Here is a 20,421-nt window from a genome sequence, read left to right as displayed (position 1 = left end):
AGAGTGGTTACCTAGGAGAGACCAGATCATGTGTTGCTTTCTGATAAAACCAGAAACAAAGCAAGAACAGATTTCTTTGGCTCCTGGTTGTGCAGGAGAGCGGATTAAACTGCATTACATTGAAACAAGATGTGGTACCGTTTCTGTAGACACATTTCCTAGCATCTATGGGAGTGCTTTTTTTTTTAATTAGTAGTATTTTATTATGAGACTACCAATCAGTTTTTCTGTAAAGGAACATGGCTTTGGTCTAATGCTACATTCCTTGCACATCTCGTATGTAGGTGAATTCAATTAATAAGTGGCCAAGCTACTTTTCTGTCTGTTAAATGGTTATTCTATTGGTGTAGGGTAGGTGTGGATAAGGAAATTCTAGCAAAATATTTGAATCACAATTCCTATTTGAAAATACAGTTCTATTGCACCCAGTATTTTAGTCTGATTTACTTTTCTAGCTGAATTGTATTAAACTTTGTGAAATACATTTCCATTAAGCTCTTTGCACTAAATTTCTTAAAATGAGAAATTAATTTCTATGCTTTGATAATACACTAGTTCACAACTAATATCTGTCATTGTTTCTTTTCATTCTAGTGTATGAGAAACTGTAAAGCAGCAGTAATAAAGGTTCAGAAATGTTGACAAATGAGTGATCTGTTCCACATGAGAATTAGTGTCTGCTCTGCACCTTGGCAAGGAATTTGAATGCAGAAGGGTAAGCTGTTTTAATTGTTGTTATGAACTGCTTTACAGAGAAAGATTATGGAAATACTTGAATTTTTCTTGGTTGAGTAAGAGGGGGTTTTTTTAAGGCTGGAATGAATGATTCAAGTTAGATTTTGTTTGTTTCTTTCTTTCGTTTCCATTTAAAGTGCTTGAAACAAAGCCAAAAGGCGAAGGTTATAGACTCTGCGGGTTAGAGGGGTGCTTCTGTCCATTCCTCCTACTAAACAGTACCCTTCATATGAAGTCAGCTGCTGAGCATATGGCAGGACCAAGTTGTTAACCCAGAGCTCTCACAGCCTAAGTAACTGTGTTTCAGTAACCCGGTGGTTGAGTGAGGGAATAATGCTTGTTGGCATGCCTATTACAAATTGGCTTTTACTCGCTTTTACTCTATTTCTCCCTCCCACCCCTCCTGCCTTTTTTTTATGCTCCTCCCTTCTCCAGAACTGAGAAACTCTGTGCTTAAATTGAAAACACTACTACAGTCCACTGGAGCTGCAGTCTCCTTACTTCTCTTCTGTCCAGAGAGAAAGGCTTGTCTGGATAAGAGGGAGTCAGCAGCTGTGAATTTCCATTGATTTACTGGAAAAAAGGAACAAGTTGGGGAATTACAATGTTACGGATAAGAGTTTATGGGAGTGGTTGTGATATACTTCTCAAAAACATTAAATAATTTTAAAATGTTTTATAAGTGAGGGTAGGGAACTAGGAACCTCTGGAAAACTGTATGTTTAGTTTAGCTCAGTGAAAGGAAGGTAAGGTAAAACCATGTAGCAATTTTTACTGTTCTGGGGTGAAAATAAGCGAAAATATTTGTTTAGCAATATAGTGGTTAACAAAAACATTCCCTTGGCTTGCTTATGTCAGTTGCAGCAATGTACTTTAGAGCAAGTGCATTTCACTTCATTTGATTATAAATCCCCAAATTTATTGAAGTACCTCTGAGAAAGTGTAGAGCTGAAGTCAGATTAGGCTGAGTCAGTCTGTTGATGCTGCTGGCTTTCCCAAAGGTTATCTTTAATCTGGCACTCAGAAGGCTATTGCTATGATATTATAGCCTCTTCAGAGTACTTGCCTGATGTCATTACTTCTCAAAAACAGATCACGAGTGTGCAGTTTTCTGTGACCTCCTTTGTGTGTCTTGATGTCTCCAACATGAGTAGTATGCAAATATGACATTTCAAGTAAAAAATTCCTTGGATTTTCAGTATTTGCTATGGCACTGTCTTGTAGGATGACCAAGGATGACTCGAGTTACTGCCAGTTTTCAGGAAGTCAGTGTGTGTGTTTATGACTTCATGCCGTTACTTCCCAATTCTGTCTCAGACAGATCCTATGGTTCTCATTTCCTGGATGGTTAGGATGAAAGGCTGTTCTTCTTGACTTTCTTTCTAAAATAAAACAACAGGCATACAAGTCCTTAGCTTGCTTTCTTAGATAGGCTCTTTTGCTAATTAGGCAAGAGTTCCATCTTGGAAGATCTTTCTTGAGGGGCAGACTGGGAGCTGAGAGCAAAAAGAAAAAAGAGGACTGTATGTGAGGTGGAGAGAAATAATTCAAAAAAAAAAAAAAAATCAAAAGCTTGCCAGTTACAAAAGGATCGTGTAGCCTGGGAGCAAATGGGAGGAGACAGATTCTTTAATTCTGACAACAGCAACTCTCTCCCATGTACTGGATTCCCCTTTTATCTCTGTACTTGAAAAAGACTGCCTAATGGGTCTCTCCTTCCACAGAGTTGGGCAAAGCCAGACCCATTGGCAAAAAATGTTGATAGGATTCATTACAAGTCTAAAACACAGAGTCATTTTGTAGATATAGACTTACTTGAAACAGATTTATTTAAGATGATTAGGTACAAATTCTTTTGCTGATTTGCAGCAGGCTTAGGTAGTATTTGGAATTCTGGAATTTGAAGACGTAGCTGGTTTTACGTGCAAAGTCCTGTATTTTAAGAGCAGGGAACCCTTGGGATTTTTAAAGGTACATGTAGTTTTGGTGTCCATCACCTACTGAGTAAATGAAGAATGTAGCATTGCAAAGTTACAGCAGAAATTACATGGAAAAAGCATAGATTTACACACAGAAATCTTAGGGTCTGGATTAATCATTGACATTTTCAAAATCAGATGTTGATTAGTGGTGGGATCTACAATCTCCAAAATGGTTAACTTGTTCTAATTTCACTGTGGGGAAGTTAAAAGAAATGTTTCAACTTCCCTATGTTATTTTGTAGAGGGTTACAGTTTATTTTTACTGTAGCAGTGATGTATTGCAGTAGTAAATGGTAGGAGATTCTAGCATGCATGACCTGGTTCAGCTGGATAACACTATTGATTTTTTTTTTTTTTTTTTTTTTTTTTTTTTTTTCTTTTCAGTGCCTCTGCTTTAGTTAATTTTAACTTCATTCTCTGATTCTTGATTAGCTCAGTGGGAAGTTGTCATTACAGCATTCGACTCCCTAAGGTCATGATCTGTAAGGCGTATTTTTCCAGTAGAGGGTCATGATTCAGCTAATTTACACATAATTTAAACAGCAGTTGTCCTAATACCCTGAAGTAGAACTTGAGATACTTGAAGTCCATGAGTGTAATACCATAAATTTGTGTTTATGTTAAGTACTCTTTAGAGACCTGCAGGAGGGGCCAGTGGGACACATAATACCCCTTGTTCTTTTTTTCAATAGGCACGTTAAGTCAAAACATCAAGGAAGATTAAGAAAGCAGTTGCACTTAATGCAGAATTGTCGTATAACATTTTATTGGGAAAGCTTTGTTTCATCAAAGTTGCCATAATATTTGTTTGCCCAGACTCCGTATTTGGATTTATATTTTCATGGCCTATTCAAATAAATGAGCATAATAAAAATGTCTTAATGTGGTTAGAGCAAGCTGCTGAACTGACTTTTGCATTTACTGATGTTTTACATTTCTTGTAAGCTTAGTGCTGAGCTGCGTTGTTACTTAATTTTTACAAGATACAGAGAATTTGTCTCCATGTCAGCATCTAAATGGTATTGTGAAGCTAGTCTGATGTCTCCGAATGCTGCACAGAGCTGGCAGATTGAGGGTAAATTAACTGAATTCGTGTCTTTTCTGACAAGTTTGGTGCAGCCTGTCTGTGGACTGAAGTGTGTCTATCACTTCACCCAAGAAAAGATCGGTATTTACTGAAAGATTTCCCATGTACATTCATGCTGTGGTTTCCAGTTCAGTGCCACAGTACTAAACCAGTGTGGAAGTTGGCAGATACAGTCCTGCTCTTCCACTTCCTAGTGCTTATTGTCAGCCCTTACTTTTTCTTGGCACATAATAGGAGAAAAATTCAACAGAGATATTTTTATTCCCCCCAGCCTCCCTGCCCAGTTCCCTGACAGTTGGCGGTGCAGGACTGCTTGTGGCAGTGCTGGAGAAGGGCAGCATCCACGGGGGTAAGGGTTTGGGGGGTGGATGGCAGTGAGGGGCACGGCTGTTTTAAGCGTGTGTGAAATCAAATGTGAAACCATTCCTGTGTCTAATGAGAGAGTAGCATCAGAGCTGAACGTGTTTGAATGGCTATGTTTCTGTGAAGTGGTTTTCAGCCAGACAGATGGTGAATAGTTAAGGCACATTGGCAAAGTTTCTCAAAGAATCAGAAGCTACCGTCTAGATTCTTTCTTAAGTAGCTGTACTTTAATATGATTCAGTAAAAACTACAAAACGATATTTCATCAGGTGATAACTAACTTGATGGGTCCTGGTTTGGATCTGTATGTTTTAATAAGTAATATTAACCATGTATAACCAATAAATATATATATTAAAAATATGTTTTCCCTTAAAACCATTTTTGTATTTGTATAGCGTATTGGTGTGGTGTCCTGAGTGTGAATACAATATACTAAGATGGTGTTCAAATAGGAGGGAGGAGTTGTTACATACACAATCTGAATTTTGAAATTCTTCCTATAGATCTTTAAGCCTACAAGACAAGTGGTGAAATCTAGTCTTAATTGCAAGGTGTTTGCCTGATTGCGATTTCTTGGGGCGTGGTTTTTTTTTTTTTTTATTTGTGTGTGTGTGTGTGTGTGTGTGTTCATTTTCTTTATTTAAAGGTGGATCCTGATTTTAGGGGACATAATAAGTTTCAGTGTACCAGTGAAGATCTCTTTCCTTGGTGTTGTTGACCATGATCTGCTTATGTAAAGCTCCATTTCTCTCCTTCGCTATTTCTGCCAAGCTGCCACCACCCTATCTCAGCTCTGTCTGCCGCTGGATCTCTGCTTCCCCTTCCAAACAGCTAGACTGGTTTGATCACTGCTTTTCCTTAGTTCCCTTTATTGCCTGTGGTGCTGGCAAGGAGCCAACCAAGGCTGCAGCCAGATGCTTCAAAATGTAAAATTTCTTCCAGGTCTGTTTCAAGGTATTACCTTGAGCTTTTTACAATCACCTGTATTACAGGCATCCTGTCATCTGGGAGAAAGTCACTCCTTTTTAGAGGGCCATTAAACTTTTTAAAGTTTGCAGGTGGTGAAGGTTCTGCCACATTTCTCATTAAAGTCTTCTTAATAGGCAATTATCCTTTCTTTTTAACCTGCTTCTAGGTTGCATTATTTTTATTTTTACTTCAGCATTAGGCTTTATCATCTCTGGAAGTCAAGCAGTTATATAATTTTAAAACATTTTAATCTCAAAGTTTCTGCAGTATTATTAAAATAAATGGGTGCATTGAAGTACCTTTTGGCATAATGTGTAAGGTCAAACTCTTATTACCCTTTAGTTGAAGGTATGTTTGAGACATGTAATTCTAGCTGATTTATCCCTGTTTAAATAACAATAAGAACTGAGGGCTCGCTTATATAAGAAAGGGGTTCATCAGTACCAAGAGCTGCTGTGTCATTCAGAAGTGTTGGCAGCCAGGGAATTCGCTTGATGCAGCTGATGAAGTTCTTGTATGCCCTGCTGCATCAGTGCTCCAGTCCTTACAAATTGCTATAGTCTAACAGAATAGTCAGGTTGAGTTTATGCATGATGCAGGGAGTGAAATGGTGTCCCACCCAGCGACTCTCCAACATGACAGGTGGAGCTAAGTGTGTCTTCCAAAAAGACCGTCAACAGCCTGAATACGTGCAATCTGTGTATAAGAAAGCAAACAAACAAAAATCTAATGGATTTTATTCTTGCATTTGTGATTCTTCCCGGTCACCTGCCCTGCCACCCCGCCCCGCTTCAAACCTCAAATATTGCTTGAACTGTGTTTGGAAGAAATCTCTGAACCTGTAGTTTGCCTGTTTGCTATCTAAATGCTTTCTTGGGATAATGATGTTCTGCTATTGGATTTCCTGCTTAAGACTAATTCTTCCTTTCTTTATTTGCCTACAAAAAACACGATGTCTGGTTTTGTTAGGAATTCATCATGGCCGTCACATTCTGCATTTATAAAGATACACTTTTCACAATGAGTGAACAGATGAATCAGAATATTAGAGGTTAATTCATATGGTTTTGTGAGACAACTCTATAGTATGTAGAGACGTAGTAGCCCTGTAGTAGAGAAGTTACACAGCCCTCCTTTATTTAACCCTCAGTCCTGTTTTTTAGATGCAAGTCTGTTCTTTTCATACTTTTGAGTCATGGTAAAGCATTAAATTAAAAAACAGTCAATCCATCTGTGATAAGCAGCTCAGGGGCTTTGCGCAGCAGATATTTATTTATGAGGTAATTTTTTTTATCTGACACCTGTTACATGACGTGAAATTGAAAAAGACTTCATTCTTGCAAATGCAATCTGTTGCCACTTCCGATTTTCATTTATGAATTACTTTATTTTTGAAATCTCTCGCTCTAAAGTTAGCATTCCTAATAGGTATGAAGGGGTTTGTATTTTTTATGTTCTTCTGAAGTAGAAAAGATCAACTGCAGTATTTTTTTTTTTGACTGCTCTTGACACAGGGAAAGAATTACATTTCACATCGCAATGGTTATGGATTTAGCATGAAAACATCTAATATTCTTGTTAAGAATCAAGATGCTGTATTGTAATTCAGGTTGTATTTATTTTCTCATTGTTTCTGTATTTGGTTTTATATTTATAAATCACTGCCTATAATTCAGTTCCAGAACTGGAAAACTTAGATTTGTTTATCATGTTAATCATGCCTTTTACAGACAGAAATACCATAACTAAATTAAAACTGGTTATTAATGACATAAAAGCAATAAAGTACCTTCCTGCACCTCCTCCCTTCCCACTCCCCTCCGCACCCCCCCATTTTGGATAACTTCCATTTTGTAGTAAATTGCCACTTTCTTTTCATCCTCACCTTTTAACTGTGTTGTGCCACAGAAATGGGAAGATTGGAGCTACCAAATGTGTATTCATGGTCCTAGGAGGTGTATTGGAAGTGATGTTTCCACAGTTCTGTAACCTTATTTCCTGATTTTATTAACATTATTTTTGTAATTGGGGCACTTTCACTTGTTCCTAGAATGGAAGTACAAAGAGAAACTAGGCTTAGAAATGTTTGAAAAACAATGTGAGCAAAGATGTGTTTCTTCACCTAAATATTTTCTAGGCTGTAAATGACAGCCTCGTTCAGAACATTTTGGGGGGTTTTATGTAAGTTGCTACTTTGACAGCTCAAAAACTTGGTACATCATTTAGCTGTTAATAAAAGCTTGACTATTTGGCTCACTATACATATATGCTGTTTAAAATACTTCTTTTTTGCATTTTTAAGTGACTGTGGAATTTGTGATGGAGACAAAAAATCCAAACAAAGGACATTTCTGAATAAATGTAATTGAATCTTGCAAGATGTAAACCAAAATCCACTTTAACAGACAGGAATACTTAGATTTTAGTCTGTTTAAAAAAAAAAAAAAAAAAAGAAAAAAAAATTCAAGAAAATCAGGCCTGGATAGCTAAATAGGTCATGTTTCAATGATGCAAAATAACAGAAAATAGAGGCCCTCTGTATTACTATTCTTAATTTTATTTTTTTTAAATGCCCTGGTGTTAGTCATTCTATGAAGATTGTAGCATGCAAAATAAAAGCATTTTTAAAGACACTTCAAAATATCAGAAATGTGAAGATTACCGTACTTTAATTTCTTTTTTTAAACTTCTGTTGATCTGTGTTTCATGGTTGTGTGATGATAAGTAGGGATTCTCTCACAGGTCCTCTTCGACATGCTGCCTTCATCCCTTCTTCTTCAAGAATGTTTTATTCTCCTGGATGAATTTAATCCTTTTTGCAGACTTACGGCCCTGAAAGTAACTCTCAGGCATCTCCATTATCATGCGTTTAGTCTGCCATACTGGGACATTACTATCTAAGTCTCTTAAAAAGCATATGTGCTTGACTGCCCCTCTGCCTGAGTCAGTGGCAGCTGCTCAGGGCTGAGGTGACAGCCCAGAGGGGTGGGTGCTGTGTTTGGATGATCTATGAGGAGTACTGGTCCCTTTGAATAAACGACACGGCTCAGTGCTTGGCAATTTTTTTATCACTAAGGCACTCTACATTTTGTGAATTGTCATTCACACAGTGTTTCAACCCATTGCTGAGCAACAGTGTTCATCTAAAACTGCCAGTCTTAAGAGTTAGTTTATTCCTCTGCTGAGTTGTTCAGAATTAAAATTTGCATCTGAATATTCTTCTACACTTCTGATTGTTTTACTCTGTGGGCCTTCTCTCAAAACACAGAGCAGGTTTCCAGGTGTTTCGTTCCCAGCAACCGATTCTGTGCATTTTTTATATATGCTTTTACATATGGTCTCTGCAGTGTGTTCCATCCTTTACTGCTCAGTGGTGGGAGAAATGTGGTCTCCTGAACATCAGTCTCTGTGTCTCTGCTCTCCTTTCTATAAAATGCAGCTCTGACCTATGAAGTTGGCAAGCCCTTATTATGTGATTAAAGAAGGTGTCAGATGCTATGCTACTGGCAGCTACATGGACATTTAAAAACAACAGATAATTAAGCGGAGTGATTTCCTAGTAATTCAATTGCCATTGAGCCTAAAGAAATGATTTACTGCCGTTTAGTGAATTTCTGTTAATCAGATACGCTGTGTTAATTGCACTGATAAGGCTTCATGACAAGTACAAGATAAACCACAGTCTTTTAACCTTGAGTACAAGTGGTAATTTTGTTACAAATGTCAAGGCAAATTTATATTCCTTTATTTCTTTCATTTGAGGAGTTGTGGACTTCATTGCTCTAAAAATAGCTCTGACTGATAACGTAATAACACTGGCTTTGTACTTGGAAATATCACAAGATTGTGGTGTTATTCAGCTTGGACTGCACTAAAATGTAGCATGGAGTTTAATGGTGGGTATCACAGAGCACGTGAGCTATGTTCTTGGCCTTTACAGTGATATTTTGTGCTCAAATTTTGACACTGCTGGGTAGGTATCTTTTCAACAGCAGAAATACAGTTTATTAGCTTTTGCTGAAGAGGAAGATGCACAGCGCTCTGGCTAGCAGTCTGTTGAGTAAGGATAGTTCTCAAAATTAAGTTTTTAAATGGAGGAAATAGCACTGTCTGCTAGCAACTTTGCATTTATCATTGATGAAGTTCTATAAATTTGGTTACTGACTCTGAGTTTGGAAGAAGTACCAATTTGAAACTGGTACAAAACAGGTAAGTAAAAAGAGCTATCAAAGGGTAGGGTTTTTTGCATGGGTAAAAAAATAATTTTGACTTTGGGATGGAAAGTGCTGATCTAACACAGTGAAATATCAATTTATATAATTTTTGATCAACATATTGTAATGGAGTATTTACAAAACAGGCAAATAAATAGATGTAAATTTCACAAGTGAGGTTGTTCATCACTCTGAGTAAAGCAAAGGTTTGGCTCCATGTCCATTCAGTGCTGGAGACCATGGACAGAGTGCCAGAATGTAGATAAATTAAAACAAAACTCTATTTAATGTGAATTGTGGGATAGAGTTGAAGTTGGTATGTGGATGACAATTGAGAGCAAAAATGTGTATTTCATGCAAAGCAGCCTAGGGAGAATGCACAGGAAAATTTTACTGGCTTTTGGTGTGCACCAAATAAAAAGAAAAAGAAAACGGTGAAAAGTAAATAACATCCTTCTGTCAGGAAGCTGCGTAACAGTGTTCATAGAGGAACAGCAAGGAATGTGAGATGCCATCAATAGCAAAAGGATTCATTAAGCTTGGATAGCCATTTAGGACCATTTGAAAGACAGAATACCCACTGCTTTGAAATATCCCAAAAGCATAGTGAGGAGAGTGAGCTTACTGTAGAGCTTTACTGAAATCCACAGTGAGCACCTCAAATATGTACAAATGCGGTGATTCACAGTATTACCAGGGGCAGGAGGGGAACAGGTAGGATGTCCTCCGTCCCCTTTTGTTGATCCTAGCTGTGTTAGTGGTCATAGCGTGAGGAATGGGGCCATAAAATTAGTCAAAGTTGACATGCTGTCCTGTTTTTGTAGATCCACTTTTCCCTTTTTGCTTTGAAACTTCCAGCTACCAGTTAATGAAACAGTAGTGAGATCTTCTGTTTGAGAAGTTATATTCTGGTGCTGTAGTAATGTTATACTAACTGTAAATTAAAAAGGATCTATCTAAGCTTTCTGTAGAAAATATGTCAAGGAAAAAATCCCCATTTTAATGTGTTGAATGACTGCTGGAAAATATTTTCAGTTTCGAGAAATCCTTAAACAGGAATGTGAAATTCAGAAGTCCTGGGTTTTACTGCAGCTGTCAAGTCTTTCAGTGACATTGGGAGGCCAGATATCGTGTCTCTGTCTTAATTTATGCATCTACAAGATGAAATGATATTAATCTCGTAGGAGTACTTATAAACTTTACCTAATATAAATGGATGCTTCTACACCCTTTGTTGAAAGATTTGATAAATGCTAAGTGCGTTATGGGAGAGGAAGCGGCTTCCCCAGTATTTAAAAGCAAATACCTTCCTTTGTTATACCAATGTAATTTCCAGCATTACTTTGGCATAAACAAAAAGAAATAATTTGGCTTATTAGTTTTGACTTGTTTTATTTATTATTCCCACACCCCCCCCACCCCCCCGGGAAGGAGACATGAAGGTGGCATATGAAACTCTCCAGAGAATTTGAAGGACATTCAGGGGTTGGTTCATCTGTTGGTAGTTTAAGGTTGCTTTCAAATCGCCTATTTCCTTTTAGCTGCTTGTTATCTGCTGCTGTTTAGTTGTGTATATGTATTGTAAATTAAAAGACTGCAAAATACATTTTGTTTCCCATGGGCTTGATTCTAATGATATTTGAAAAGTTAATACCTACTGATGGGTGTAGTTTCTAGTTTGGGTGTTAAAGCCATTTAGTTTTCAGTGGCAGTGAGGTTTTACTGCTTGAAAAGAATTCTTATACTGGCAGTTTCAGCAGTGTTTTTCTTTTGAAGGAGCGAACAAAGTGAGAATATTTTACTTCAGCTCCTTTAATAATTATGCTCTAATCTTGTTGCTTCTGATCCTGGAGTTTAAAAACATTGGTGGTATTAATAGTTCTTGTGCTTTCTTTAAGGAATCGGTGTCCAGTTACAATAAAGGATGATATCTGGAAGGTTAAACACACAAAGCTAAACCTTTTTTTGAAAAACACCAGAGGAGCGACCAGCAAGGTATACTTTTAAAACTACAGCTAGCACAGACACACACTCTTGGATAGAAAGCTGAGATTAATTTTGCACAATCATTTGTGCAGTAGAATTCCCCAAAGATTTAAATATAGGTAGTTCAAGAAACGAATTTGAGCTTGCATGCCCACAGTCATAAACGAAGTGAAGAAAAAGGGGCACAGAGGCTTGGCAGAGTAATGGGGAACTTCTGTCCACAAATACTCTGTAGTACTTACTGTCTCTGTTACTCCCAGTTTACAACAATACTTCTTTAATTCCTTTCCAGCTTATCAAGACATAGAAGTAATTTCACATGTAATTTTATCTCCTAGCAGAAATAATGCTTTATGCTTTCAGTTTTCAAGGTAACTGCCAATTAGTCATTTTGATTTTCATCTCTGTCCTTCCCTCCCACCCCCCAATACCAGGACCATTTTTTCTTCATATTTTTTTCTTTATATGTAGAAATCTGTGTTGTGGTTTACATTAGTATTGTTGAGATAATGATTTCCTTCTTTGAGAAGTACAGTTTTTGTCAAGTGACCTAGATGCTGCTGTTCTACAACAGCTACTTAAATTTTTTTTGTTTTTAGAGGAAGGGTCAAAGATGTTTGTAATAACTCAGTAGCAGTCTTTTTCATCTGCATGCAATCAGTGAGCCAGTTGAGAGTGCACATCTCTGCATGTGCATATATATTCAAACAATTTCCGAAGAATGAGCTTTGAGTCTTCTTGCATAAGTTTTCCATTAAAAGAGAATGGGTTTTGGAAAAGTGCAGAAAACTGTAGCTAAAGAGGTGGTGTGTTTGAGCAGGATTTTTATAGCACTGGGCCATAATGACTATTCCTTATTACAGAAATTCTCATATGTTGCTGCATTTCTCAATTGTTACCTTTGTGCTCAATTTTTTTTACAAAAACCTTAAACAGTCTTGCTTCTACTGCAGTTGAAGATTGTAATTTCACACAAGCTTGTTCTTTTTCAGTACTGCTAGATACTTCTTGAGAAATTAACTTCTGTGAAATGCATAAATACCAGTAGAGATGTTTGGTTCTCTCTCTTGTATGGTTGATCCTTTGATTGTATAGCAACATGAAAGTGTTTTGGAAAAAACAGTATTTAAGAAATGTTTGTGAAATTGTGCTTGTGTATGAATTCAAAACATCGAGTAATTCAATTTTCATTAGTGACTACCAGTATTATTTGTATGTGATTGTACTGGAAGTAACTTAAGTAATCTGAATAAAGTGTGATTCATAAAATTGGCAAATTCGATGTATGCTGTTTAGGGAAGGAGGAGGAGAGCGCAACATCTAGTTTGGTGTACTGGTTGGATGGAGGGTGCAGTTTTATGTTGATGGTTCTGATTTTGTTTTACCAGCAGACTCCTAGGCTTGGCTTTTGAAAGCAGCATTTTCTCAAGTACATGAATGCAACAGAGAGTTGGTTTATATTCCGTGGTTGTGTTGTAGTTTCTTCTCTTGAAATAGAGTGTCTGGTAGTAACTGACAAGGAGAAGATTGTCCATGGGTATCTGTTACCAGGATCTCATAGCAAAGTATATGCATGCTGGTGGAGTTTTCTTCCTCATAGAGGAGGACAGCGGTTAGCCCTTGCGAGCTCTACTCTTCAAGGAGGTCAGCACTGGGCATTCAGATGCTTGGTGCTGCCTGGTAGGGACAGATGTTAAAGGTGTGTCAATATAGTTCAAATGAGATTAACTTGCAGTCTTCACCTGCACAGATACATTTGAAAATCAGGTTTAAATAGGGTCGTATTTGGTACGCTGTGAATCCATACACAGAGTTCTTGAAACGCTGGTAGCGAAGCTTAAATTTCTGAAAGGACTGGGGTGCTCTGACAATGTCATGGTTTTGCATCTGTGTTTACAGATCTAGTTACTGTACCCAATGCCATAGGCCAGAGTTGGTAGCTCAGGTCTGCATAGAAAGAAAAGAAAAATAAATGCCAAAGGCATTGAAGCCATTCAATAGGAAACTTTCAGGCAAGGGTCCATTTCTGGTTTTTAAACACTGTTCTTTTGAAGTTTGGCATTTGATTTTGGCTTGTGTTCTGTTCCTCCTTTCTACCCCCCCACACCCCAGTTTTCAAGAGAAAAGCCTAAAAACTACTTTCTTTGGAAACATGGCAGGTGTTGGTACCTACTTTTCACCAGTAGTTGAGTTACGGGAACAGTCACTAAATCTGCTGTTAGTTGTCTGATTTTTTTTTTCCTATATTTGGGAGGATGATCTGTATTTATTTCTCTCCTCTGGTTCTGGGGGTTCAGCATAGAACGGTGCCTACCTGGGGAGTGAGCTGCTACGCGTAGTGGTTTAAGGATCGTTGTCAAAGTATCGTATGCTTGTAAATGACAGGAGAAGACACTCTTTCATCCCCAAATATTGGAGATGCCTCACAGGGGGTTCTTCTATGGAAAGCTACATGAACTGTGAACATGATGATAGAACTACAACATGTTTCAACTACAAGGAAGTTAATTGATGCAGGGACTGGAATCATGTTTTGCCAGTAGCATTCGATGTGCGATGTGATGTTTGAATCTAAACTTGTTGATCTATCATGGTTTAAAAACCCTACACATTCTCCTTAGTCCCAACTTTGTTAAAGGATACAGAGCATTCCTATCCAGGAAAATCGAATAAATTTGTCTTGCTAGCTTGTAAATGCTATTATGTAGTAGTCTATATCTCAGTAATTTCCACTAAATTACTCTAAGATGGGTGACTTGACAAAACCTCAAAATAGGATTCATAATAACCATAATAGTTTACAAAACCTGAATGCTTTTCCTTAATGCACATTATAACAAACTGCTTGAACATCTACTTGATCTACAAGACAGAGATGAGGAGGTTAATTTGCCATAAATATTATTTTGTAAATTTCATATATGTGCTTTTAACTTTATATCAAGTCCTTGTTGATATGTTGGGATTATTCCAAATGTATTCAGAAGGGCTAAAGAAGATAAGTTTAAGGAATGTATTATGATAAAGACTAAAAACCAGTCTAATCTAGTTTTCAGCATACTCTGAAACTGATTTAGTAGAAGTGACAAAATGGATATTGCTAAATTTTCTTGATTTTGAAAACTGTCACAATCACTTAATAAAGCCCATCTCATCTGTATAAATACAACTTAATGCTGACCTTGAGGCTAACCAATTAAAACAAAGATTCTGAATGTATTAGCATTAATGAGAAATCTTTTGACTTTAATAGTAAGGGATTGTGTTCAGTATCCTGGATTTCAAAAGTTTTTGTGAAGAGAATGACGCTTTTTAAACCTTTGTTAAATGAATGGCACTATTGTATGTAATTGCTTCAGAAGCATGTAATGTGCTAATAAATTGCTTATGAGAAAATCAGTTGTTAGAAATCTGTAAAGTAGTGATTTTTTTTTTTTTTTTCAACTTGTGATCTTTAGCGCTGGAAGGGAAGTGATCATAGGAATTGTACTGTAAAAGATAAGAAAGCAAGTATACACTCTGCATAGCAGTCTGTATATCTAGAGTCTGTACAGTGTTCTGGTTCTCCTTTGAGGGAGAGTTGTGGAACAAGGGTCCCCATATTAAGTAGTAAAAGTATAGACTTGAAGTCATCCTGCAAATAAATAGGTTTTTGAATACTGATGTGATATTCTTCCCCTCCCCCCTTGACACGATTATAACTTTTTAGCATGCACTCATTTCCATAAGAGGATGATCTCTGTTAATTTTGTATTCATCTTGTACAACAAAAAAATAACCCAATAAAAAACAACCAACCAACCAAACACCCCCCCCCCACCCTACCCCCCCCCCCCAAAAAAAAAAAAAAAAAAAACAAAAAAAAACAAAACCACAACCAAAAAAACCCCCCTTCTACAGTTAGGAAATACAAACACCCAAGCTATGACTTCAGAGAGTATGAAACCATCTGTAGTGTCATAGTTCTGAGCTCTTGAGGAGAGGGTAATTATTTCTTTCATTTTGTGTTTATAGTACATTGGAGCAAGCTTGTTGAGGTCCTGGAGAGAGGACTGCAGCAGAGAAAACATCTAGTGTGCACTGTGAAGTCTGTACAGGAGCAAAACTAAGAGCGGTGTGCGTGTGGGGAGATGTGGGCATATTTCTCCTAATTATTTTCTTGCTGGATGTTCCCTGGTACCTACCCAGAAATCTTCTGGCTGCTTCTGTCTAAACAAACATCTGGGTTTTTCACTTTCTCTTATAATTATGTTTTGAACACCAGTAATCAGCTTTTGAGTTTCAATTAAGTTTAACACACATTGAGGGAAGCATGTAGAGTGGTCTTACAGGACCGGTTGAGCATGGGTGCGTGATGGTATGTCTAATGCACTTCTCAAGTTTGGCCAAATATCCTTTGGTAGAGTAGTAAAATGATAACTCATTAGAGGGTTTGAAAATAACGTGCGAGAAATTAAAAATGTAGCTTCTCCAGACTGTATGGAGCAGTCAGCTCTTCCAGAGGAGAAAGGATGATGCCAACATAAAAGTAACCATGTTCATTGTCAGGACATCTCTTTCCTTTTAACTGTATATATCCACCCAAGCAAGGACTGTGTGTAAAATTTTGGAGAATTATTCATGCTGTGAGTCAAAAAGCTCAAGAGTCCAGTATCCCTTCTACCAGAACTGCTTTATTTTTAAGAGCTGTTCACCGTTTACCTGTTAACGGTGAGCCCCATGGCTGCATGTCATTCCTTTGCTGTTAAAAACAAAACACTAACAAAGCTCCCTAGGCTCTCAATCATCCATCTGAAAGTAGTGGGATAGGCAGAAATCTTATTCAGATTCCATATAGATGATCAAATGGCTAATGGGATGTCAAATACAGATCTGCTTATCTGCAAGTGAGCAAGATGTTTGCCATCTGTCTGTCTGTTGGAAGCAGATGAAAGTACCAGAGTTCTTTGAGAGAGAACGTGTATAAAGCCTTTCTGCTGGCTCTAAGCATCTGACATCTGTAAGTTCTTGTACAGCAGAGTAAAAATTAGACTGACAAGAGTGAAATCCTTCACCAGGTTTCACTAGACACTGGTGCTTGCAAGTTGGAGGAAAAAGGAAGCTCCTCTTGTATCCTGTTGTGATTATTCTATCATTGTGAACAAAATAAGAGTATCGTTTTTTTCTTGGAAAATATAGCGAGTTTGAGAAGAAGGGAATATTCCTGGGTTTAAAATTATTCTTTTTGTTTGTACACTATAAATTTTAGTTTGTTTTATGAATAATGTAATCCATTATTTCATGTCAACGTAATCATTGATAAGGATAATACAAAGTAGTTGTTTACAAATAAACATGCTGAAAAATGCAATTTTAAAAAAAAAAAAGTTTGCTAATGCTTTAAAAGCCAGATCTAGAGCACTGTACTTGTGAAACAAGTGCATTTTATATTTCTCTGTTTTTTCTTAAAATTGTGCCGTTAACAACTTGTCTGAGATTTTATTGGTGCTTGCAGCAGTTTTAAAAACATTTTCTTTGGAGTTCTACTTCAATACTGAAATTTAATCTTGTTCTATTTCTTGATGTTGATATTTCTTCTTGCTGTAAGGAAAAAAACCCACACCGTAGTGGTAACCTTGCCTAAGGAGTTGTTTTTGCTGTCATATGTCTGTGTGATATCCCCTTGTCACCTGTTACTCATCTGTATTTTCTTTTTTCCTGTTGAAAGGAGCACGTTATTTTTAGGAAATGGGAGAGTGAAAAGCCACTTACCTGAACTTTTTGGAAACTGGCATGAAATGCATGAGTTTCATATAGCTTTTCTGGTTCCTGGCCTCTGATGTTGATATTTATAGCAAAACAGTGCTGTCTGCTTGTCCTTGGATTTTCTGTGAATACTCCTCTAGCTTTGACAGATCTGCTGTATGAGAAATGCTTTACCTGTGGTCTGAAAGACATCTTCCCGTGGGGGGAAAAAACACTTGTCACAAAGGTATTAGGCTTACACTGTGTGAGAGAGAAAAAAAAAAATAAAGTAGTGCATGTTTTATTTATGGTGTTTTGGTCTAACTTGGAAGAATAATTTTAAGGCTGTTACCATATTCTGAAATTTCTCATCTTACCTTCAGAAGTAACTTTATAAGCCTAAGTTTCATTGCAAGTCAATGAATCACACATTCTTGTGTGCTGCAGCCCTTTTGAAAACAGGATTCAAGACATTTTGTGATTCATTCTTGAAGAAATGTTATCCACTGTGCTGGAAGGGCTGGGGTCTGAGCGGGGAAAGAGTGACTCTTCAGGTTTTCTCAAGCTGATTTTCTATGGAAACACTGTGTGTGTATTTGACAGGGAAGCAACAGATTGGACTTTTTTTTTTAAATATTTTTTTATTGAAGGGCATGGATGAGTGCAAATTGGGGGATGTAGGGAGGTTTTGTTGGAAGGATTATCTGTGGAATAAATAATAGGTATGCAAAAAAAAGGTTTGGCTCAGGTAATTGTTATAGCCCATGCCATTCAAAGGGACCAGCTCAGGGGGGAACCCCAAATAAATCTTGAGGAATACCTAATTTTTAAGAGGAGGTAGGAGACAAATGAAACCAATTACACTGCTGGTTGGTTTCATCCGCTTCCTAAGTACCCCTCCGTTGTCTTGTCTGGGACACCTCTAAATTTAGAAAACATTTCAAAACACATTTCTGAAGGAGGCCACAGGCATTTAAAGATGTCTGTGTGGAAGCTTCGTTGTTGTTTCAGTGGCCTGGGAGGACTGCAGTTGCTTGTACTGAAAGCTGGAAGACTGCCACTCCGCTTCCTTTGTTTGGCTTCCTTTGCTGCATAAAGTATAGAAGACAGCCAGCAGCATTACCGCTAGTATTAAAAAGTAATTAAGGAGGTGACAGTTTCATCTTCAAATCTTACTTCCCTTGCACTCACCAGTCCAAATGCCTGCAAATACTGCAGTCACCAAATCCACTAGTTTCCTTGCAGCCCCTGATATTTTGCAGTTTCCTCCTCACTGTGAGAAGCACCCTGTCTTGAAAAGTAAGGGGTTAATGGCAGTGAAGACAAATGGGAAAGGAGATGAAGGTGTTTGCATTCCCCTGTTACTGTTTCAAGTTTGACATGGCAGCTTAAACACTCAACTTCCCATGCCACATCTTCATGTTGCTGTTCAGACTGAAGGTGTGTGTCCCCCCTGGATCCTCAGGATGTTTGGCTGTTGTTTATGGCTTTTTATTAGTTTAATAAAATTATTTTCTAAGCCTTTTCTTTCTCTTTCTGTCTCTCTTTTCTCTCTGCCTCAAAAGAAATAACCTTATACAACCCCAAATTTTCCTAGTATATAGCTGTCAGAACTTTTCATATATTGTCAGTTAACCATTTTGTTAAATCACATGCAGGTTTGTATTTCCTAGTAGGGTTTGGTCTGTGGACAAAGCTGAAGAAAACTCCTAGGAGTAAGGTGGAGAAACATTCTTCACATAGGTGTGTCTTCCTAAGTGATGAGTAATGAAATGGTTTGGTCCACATTCCTATTCCCTCATGCCTCTGGTGGTTACATCTGCTTTACCCTTTCTAAACAAGTGGTTTCACAGGAAGGACTCCGGGTGTTTGCACAGGGCCCCCTGCACCATAATGGAATTTTCTGACTTCCCTTCCTTTTGACTTCATTACAAGCTTTTAACAGACTGTTTTGCAACTCATTTTTTTTCCAGCAGCTTTGTGTGTTGAGCATTGTCAGAAACAAAGCCATATTCTACCAGAAAACCTGTCTGGCATCTGTGATCACGGAACAGCTTGCTTGCTTCTAATAGTTTTGTTTGTCTGTTGGAATATTGTGAGCAAATAAATCACAGATATGTCTAACCATAACTTTGCTGCTTATGACAGTCTGATACCACCCTCTTGCCCCAAAACCAACTGAGGAATTTGAAAATAGCCCTGTGGTGTTTGAGTGGTCTTTTTCAAACAAAATTGTGTGGGGCATTTAACCATCTGTTTCTGTGCATCTGAGAGGTTGATGAAGTTGTTCGTAGTACAGTTTGAGGAAATGTAAAAAGCAGTTGCATGTAGCTAATTGTATTTCTTTCCTTGCTTTATAACATTTTCCATGATAAATGAAAGTACACTGGATAAGTATTTTAATACTAGTTGTTGTCTATGCCGTTTTTGTGTTTAGTTCTATTGATGCTGCTTTTGAATTGAAATTATGAACACAATTTTGTCCACTACTGTTCATTATTAGGTAAGTAGTAATAAATTTTGGTCTCAATTAGTGCAGATTACTTTAATGGTAATGTATCCTTGTCCATGAGTTAAAAACACATACTTAGTTACACTGTGATTTAAAACAAAATATTTGAATGGTGATCTCTAGAACTGTGGCCAGCCAACAGCCTCAAGATATGCGTACATGGTCTCTATTTAGGATATCCTCTACTCAGTAAGCCATCTCAAGTATGTTACTTAGTAGTCTCTTGGCTGAGGACAGGAATACACAATTTTAAACAAGGGTACCAAAAAAGGACATGTTATGATCCCATTGTGGAGGAGAACTCAAGCGCTTGGTCTAGTGCTGTGCAGTGCGACTGCCAGAGGTGTATGAGAGGGAAATCATAACTCTGTCTTTTTATTCATTATTATTTATATTGATGAAAGTCCTACTCTGTGCCTTCCCTGTGAGGAGAGCTACTCGCGCGTTGGCAGCTTTTGGTGAAACTTCCTCACGGGTGAGCCATGACTTACTGGAACAACAGTTAGCCCAGTAACACCACTGTCTGTTCCAGGGATGCTGCTGAAATCATTTCTAGGGCTTCAGAGCCCTCACTATGGCTGTGTTCTGGTTTCACTGGCCTCTGCGTATCCCCGGCGTTCTGGGTAGCCCTGACAGTAGGGAAGGTGGCCAGCAGGAATGGCTGTGGGTGACTGCAAGGCTGCTGCAGTTTTGCTGTTAACAACCACTGTGTTGTATGCCAAAAGCATTGTTTCTTGACTTGGTGTTGAAATAAGTATATGGGAAGTATATCCTGCTACCTTTGCCTATTTCATTGCATCCTCCCTTCTTAAATGCTCAGTGAAACAAAAAAGATCTGGTACGTGT

The 20,421-nt window shown here is 37.8% G+C and overlaps 1 protein-coding gene across 6 annotated transcripts in view; it reads left to right on the top strand.

The window, feature by feature from the left end:
* Positions 1 to 20,421, top strand: part of GULP1 (GULP PTB domain containing engulfment adaptor 1) — a 160,388-nt gene that overhangs the window by 53,545 nt on the left and 86,422 nt on the right. For 5 of the 6 annotated variants that reach the window (XM_042784107.1, XM_042784108.1, XM_042784103.1 and 2 more), the window contains one exon: positions 595 to 715. The gene's annotated coding sequence lies outside the window, so the exon portion shown is untranslated. Of the gene's footprint in view, positions 1 to 594; positions 716 to 11,251; positions 11,349 to 20,421 lie in introns of all 6 variants that reach the window. The other variant, XM_042784104.1, reaches the window with a different exon arrangement.

Source organism: Tyto alba, unplaced genomic scaffold, assembly GCF_018691265.1.
Source record: "Tyto alba isolate M040663 unplaced genomic scaffold, T.alba_DEE_v4.0 Super-Scaffold_7, whole genome shotgun sequence".
NCBI classification, from domain to species: Eukaryota; Metazoa; Chordata; class Aves; order Strigiformes; family Tytonidae; genus Tyto; species Tyto alba.
This window is presented reverse-complemented; position numbering and strand designations above follow the sequence as displayed.